The sequence below is a fragment of the Mytilus californianus genome, unplaced genomic scaffold (assembly GCF_021869535.1).
Source record: "Mytilus californianus isolate M0D057914Y unplaced genomic scaffold, xbMytCali1.0.p SCAF_5, whole genome shotgun sequence".
Classification (NCBI taxonomy): domain Eukaryota; kingdom Metazoa; phylum Mollusca; class Bivalvia; order Mytilida; family Mytilidae; genus Mytilus; species Mytilus californianus.
In genome coordinates this window covers 5,033,094-5,039,702 of record NW_026262701.1, presented here as the reverse complement: position 1 = coordinate 5,039,702, position 6,609 = coordinate 5,033,094, and positions in this window count along the sequence as shown.

Genomic DNA, 6,609 nt, shown 5'->3' with positions numbered 1-6,609 from the left:
AAAAGGCCAATAATTTATAATTTCGGCCATGACAAAATTGTGACCTTTTTTCCTTTGCTTTATTAACAAAGCCATATTCTAATTCCCATAGAAAATGGTCTTCACATGATTGAAAAATTAAAAGTGCCACGTCAGTAGTATTATACACAACGCCGTGTATCAAAATGGACACTCCTATTGGTGTTGCTCGCTAGGAAAGGCAATACCGTCCTTCTAAAAGAAATTTTACGTGTATCTGTTTATTTATATAAAGGAAAAACTCATCAAAATTGCCAGGCTTACAATTTTGTACTCCAGACGAGTGTTTCTTCTTCATAAGACTAATCAGTGACGTTCTGATGAAAAAAGGTGGAAGGCCAATACAAACGATTTGAAAACAAATGAATAGGTTGGTTTTCTCTAACGTTGCTTCTTCATTAAATCAAAATGATTGCCTTTCGAATGTGCCTCATAGATCCGTTTCGAAACACAAAAGTTCTAAATTTTCCTATTAGAATCGAAATATTTCATCATGCTATGCTCTATTCTTATTTTAATATGGGAAGGCATTATATTTGTCAACCTTTGGTATAAAGATATTGACAAAAATAATACCTAACCATTAGCATAGAGCATAACATGAAAGAACTATTTTCTTAACTATATGCTATTAACCTAATGACACAAAAATCAAATTAAAAGACACCTACATAACCCATGACACAATCGGTTTAGTGTATTTGATATTCCATACTTTTCCTTTAAGGATGTTCGTTACTCTGTTCCAAAATAACATGCTTTTTAAAAGACTGTTATAGATTGATAGTATATAAATAAAAGAAACTAAAACAGTAGAAAAAATGAAGGATCCGTGTGCTTGTTTTCGAGCTATAAGCCATTGAAAATTTTGCGGGAAATGATTCTCTCTATATTTTTCATACATTTAACATTGGCACCTTTTTTCTTTCAAAAAACAATTAGAAAATAACAAGGACTTTATAAGATTTTCAAATATGGCTTTTTAAACTATGTATAATAACATTATGAAAAAAAGTAGGGGTTAGCGGGAAAAATGTACAATGGCACTACATGGATAGAACCAGAGGATTCCAAATATCTGGCAAAAATTCAAAAACAAGAGGAGCGAACATCTTTAAATGAGTGTCAGTTCTTTATTGGTCCTGTCGTATTCCCTTACACTTTTCAATATTAAGTTTATTCATATACAAATAATGTCTTCTTTTCTTCTTTATATAATATAATAAGGCATCACACAACAGCGGATTGATAATCGACTCTTATCTAACCATAAGTCATCGATTTATTTTTTAACATTTTTTCTTTGTTTTTTGATATTTGTGGGACATTGCAAAAAAGATGTTCATTTTCACTTACTTGTTCGTCTTTCATTACTGACAATAAATATTAAATTTCTAATAAAATAATTGCTGTCGGAAATAAGATCTATGCTTACAAATTGTCTCGATTGAAGGAAATTGCAATGTTTACATTTTAATTGTTGTGAAGTTATGACACTATTAAACAGATAAACGATTATCAAAGGTGTGCCATAAATATGTCACGTAAAGAAAATGATTACATAAAAAAATGCTACAAATGTACTTCGAATGAATTACCTCTTATAAAATCAAAAAATAGCAAGCCTAATATGACTTTTTTTCGAATGAGAATTATGAGGAGATAAAATGAACACTTCATAATCACATATCAACCGGAAGTCTATCTTTCATTGATTTAAACTATTTTTTCGTGAGAATTAAAAGGTTAAATGTCGTAGAGTTTGGATTTTTTAAAATTAAATTGGTAAAATCCTGCCTGAAGTTGTATATATAGTTAATAGTGTGCTTGCTGATATTCGATGTATTTTCTAGATTATATGCTCGTATCCACGTATCAAGCCGACATGGGGATCTTTCCATGTCTTGATTTGGACAACAGTTGTTACCTTTCGTTGGACAATTAAATTCGAGTATAAAGCCATCCATGAAAACTAAGAAATTGTGTACCGCACGAATGCAAGTTCTGTCACAGTAATATTGAAATTTTAAAATGAAAATAAAAAGAAATAATGTGACATTTATGAAGTTGAAAAGGAATTTGTTTCTGGTTTTATTGTATCACACTATTTGAAATGGTTATTTTCACCAACCACGAGATCCTGTAATCTGGGTTTGGGGTAAGCGGTTAAGTTAATTTTTATGTTATGTTTCATTTATGAGATTTTTTCTTTTTTCTTTTTGCTTTTGTTTTATTATATATAGTCATTTTGAGGTTACCGGAGTAATTAGTATTCCTTTTAACTTCAACCTATGTTGATCTTTTGTTTGTTTCAAAATGCAATCTGAAATCATACCTAGCTGAAGTACTGCCCCTAATATTCATTTTAAGTATACATTCACGTTAGTGATTTTAAACGTAGACGTCGTTTTATTTATTTCAAAATATTTGTTATAATTTACGGAACTTTTGGTTTAATAGCTTCCTTGTGAAAAGTAACCCTCTATCAAGAAAATCATGATAGGAAATACAAGCTCTGGAATATCGTATCAACTAGTAGACATATACTCCGTATGCAGGCGCTGCTGGAATGTTGCTACATTGAAATGGAAAGTTCACAATTGGAAATTGGAAAAACCCGCCCACCTCCCCATCCGGTTTTGAAGTTACCCTGACCTGAGTAAGAAATGGTAGGTCTTTCATTTCTTTGTATCTGGTAATTCGTAACCTCTAGATAACTTTAAGTTAAAATGATAGCAAATTACGGAGTTATCTCTACTTAGTTGTTAATTTCTAGTGCATTTGAATCAAATTATATCTGAAATAACAGTACAGGAAAAGGAAACGAATGTTATATACGTGTACAATTATACTATTGAACTTAGATTAATGTACAATTGGGCGGGTTTTTGTTTGTCATGTTCACCACTGTCTGATTCTTAGGCAGATTGACACTTAAGAATGAAATTATAAATTCTTCTACATTCAGGTCCATATGCCCCACATCAAGTGTCAAATAGTGAACAATCATATCATCAGCACATCTCAGCTTATGACCTCTTCGGAACATTTGAAGGTCCCTACTATGCATTGGGCATCTACAAAAAAAAAAACCGTAAAATATCATTTCATATCGGCAACAAAGAAGTGTTCTACAACAAATCTTTCAGTACTTTTATCTAGTTCCCTAAGTTCTATCAAAGAACTTATCATTAACATTTGTAATAAAACATATGAAAAAAGTAGAATTAACTATTATTGGAGTGTAAAATAAATCTTTGGATGTTTCAAATATATTACATGCTTTTGATGGCCCTTCGATTGACAGTTTTTACTTTTCAGCTCTTTACACTTCCCTTTCACATTATCTTTTCAATGACAAGTTGTGACGTCAGCCTATTAACCGTGGATTCTTTTTCTAAAATCAACGCTTCCTAAATCTGTCGCTCAAATGGACTTACAAAATTATATTCAATTGTTTCCTTTTGCCTAATTTCATTAAGTTAAGTAGCTAATTTACTGATTTCTGTTCACTAATGGAATTAATTTTAAAGCTTACCTTTAATTTTTGTCATTTTTATATGCCTTCACTGGGAATCGAACCCTCTATGTTAATATGTTATGTATGACTGACATCAACACATCGACGAAACCTCTCGGCTACTAATGAGTTGCAAGTTAAATGTCTATTATATATATATAAATGAACATATGATACACATCGGTACAACGGACACACCGTGCGTGTACCTTTATGTATACATAATAGATAATCGTATAGTATAAGTTGGTAGCCGCGAGGTTAACACGGTTAAGATCAATGAGTTATAGGGTCAAGTTAAAGGTAGAGCTTTGTCGGTTTAGGTTCAAATCCCTGTGTTCTTTTTGTTGTCCCTATTTTTTAGTTTTTCTTATTTTGTATGTTACTGTGGATATTTTTGTAATAATAGCGGGTTTTACCGTTTATTTTTGGATTATTATTGGCTATTTCACTTATATAAATAGAAAATGTTTACATTCAATTTGTCCATTTTTGTTTCATAAATATAGTATGCTTTCATCTGTTTTACTACATATCTTTATAAATGTTTTTTCTCAAATACCTTTGCAAGTAAATCGTGATGTGCCTAAAATTATGCTTCTTGATAGAATTTTTTGTAGCATAAATTTAAGAATGGAAATGGGGAATGTGTCAAAGAGACAACAACCCGACCATAGAGCAGACAACAGCCGAAGGCCACCAATGGGTCTTCAATGCAGCGAGAAACTTCCGCACTCAGAAATAAGCTTGAATGTATCTTATTTTGTGATATTCAGATGCCTGATAATTTAAAGACAGACGTTTTATGTTATAATTGTGTTTCTCTAACCAATTAATTGTGAACTAAGATTTAATAATGCACCGTTGAACATGATTACATGGTTATCTAAACTCCTTTATAACACCTTATAATTAAGAAAAGGCTTTTCGGTGTGAGCCAATGCTCCGTGTTGAAGGCCGTACCTTGACCTATAATGATTTACTTTTATAAATTGTAACTTGGATGGAGAGTTGTCTCATTGGCACTCATACTACATCTTCCTATATCTATTTAATTTTGAAAAGACATCAACACAATAGTTCAAGTTAGAGATACAATGAATAAGCGTTGATTTATGAAAAACAAACCGGGCTCATGGTTTCTTTTTCAAGAATCAACGCTTATTCATTGTATCTATAATACATTTCTTACACTGTAAATGAGTTTTGATGATAGTTAGTTTTGTAAACAAGTGGCTAATCAACAGAATCATTTGATAGCTTTATGACCACTGACAAGCTATCAAAATGGCAGTAATGGAGAGAGAGGTGGTTTAAGGGTAATAGAAAAGAGAAGATAAAGAACTGCAATTAAAAAAAAATTATACATCAGGGCTGCCAGGAGAAAAAGAAAGAAACAATATGTAGCTATGTAGGGAATCAAGATAAAGATAAATGTAAAAGTATTAAACAAATAAAATTATACAACAGATAATGTTGCTGTTGTGTTTATGATGATTTTAATATCAAATTTTCTAGAGTGGAATGTTTAAATTTGAATTCCTTTTTAAAAACAAAACACAAATTATGTTTTTTTTTTCAAACTACAAAAATATGAAAATTCCAGTTTGTTTAAACTACCGCATTTTCTTTGTTAGCAATTTTTATAATTCTTTCAGATAAAATAAAAAATTACAAAAAGACATATTATAATTCTAAAAAGTCCCATATGTGAATCCTGTAGACTGACCAACTGATCATTTTATGTACACAATCAAAACTTACTTTTTGGGGAAATGTTAAAAACAAAATACATGGTTTTATGTACTTAATAAATATATTCCGATTGAAAAAAACCAACTGCAATGTGTAAATTAACGTCTGAGATCATTCATAGTTAATGTTTATTAAGGTGGGCGGAGGGTTGACCATATCAGTAGCAACTGACTTACAGAAAGGTCAAATGTGATATAACTTATACCGCCAGATCTGATTTTGATGGACATGGTGTGCATTTCCTTTAAATATTTAGAATTGCTGAGATGGTTAAAAACCTAATTGATTGATGATTAATTACTAATCCTGAAGTATCCCCATGGTACATATGTAAATTATATTTATGTTTGTTTGTACTGTATTCCTGTCACGTAGTGTTGTCATTTTAATATTCTTTAACATTGCCATATAAGCGGGAGGTTTGGCTAGCAATAAAACCAGGTTCAACCCACCATTTTTTCTTAAAATGTCCGGTACCAAGTCAGGAATATGGCAGTTGTTATCAAATAGTCCGTTTCTATGTATGTTGGCGTTTGTTTTTTGTTGCAGTTCAGTGTTTCTGTTGTTCCTTTGTTTTCCTCTTATAGTTGATGTGTTTCCCTCGGTTTTAGTTTGTAACCCGAATTTATTTTCTCTTAATCGATTCATGATTTTTGAACAGCGGTATACTACTGTTGCCTTTATTTATACCCAATTGAATTTAGTGATTTCTTTGGATTAAATCTTGCATACTTAATTAAAGGTGTATGAGAGAATGAAATACAATAGGAAAAATATGAGACATCTTTTTATGAGGTTACACCGTGTTACACAAGAATCTATCAACTGGTGTGGGATGCTATGAATAACAAAGAAGCTTATTTTATTCAAACCTGAACACCACAATCTGAAACTAATTACATAATAACTGATTATGTAATAATTATGCAATAATGATTATAACCATTTGGAAGAAAAAAAATTTCTTCTTTCTATTGGTTCTTCATTGATGAATATTGTATAGCTGTATTTACGAATTGCATCAGTTTAAAGTTGTCTGATTGGGGTTGAAAAAATCTTTGTATTGTGCAACCTTAATCTACGTGAATAATTTATCAATATACGTGGTGATTAATGGCAGATCTAATTTAAACTGAAAAGTATTGACTTTTATTTTACAAATGGGAATATATGAACTAATTGATTGATTGATTGATGTTAGTGTCTAACGCCACTTTCAGCACTGTGAGATGTAAAATAACACTTCAAAAGATAAAAATGAAAACAGGTTAGGCAGATTTGGTTTCCGGTTCATATTTCTCGAATGTAGTGAACTG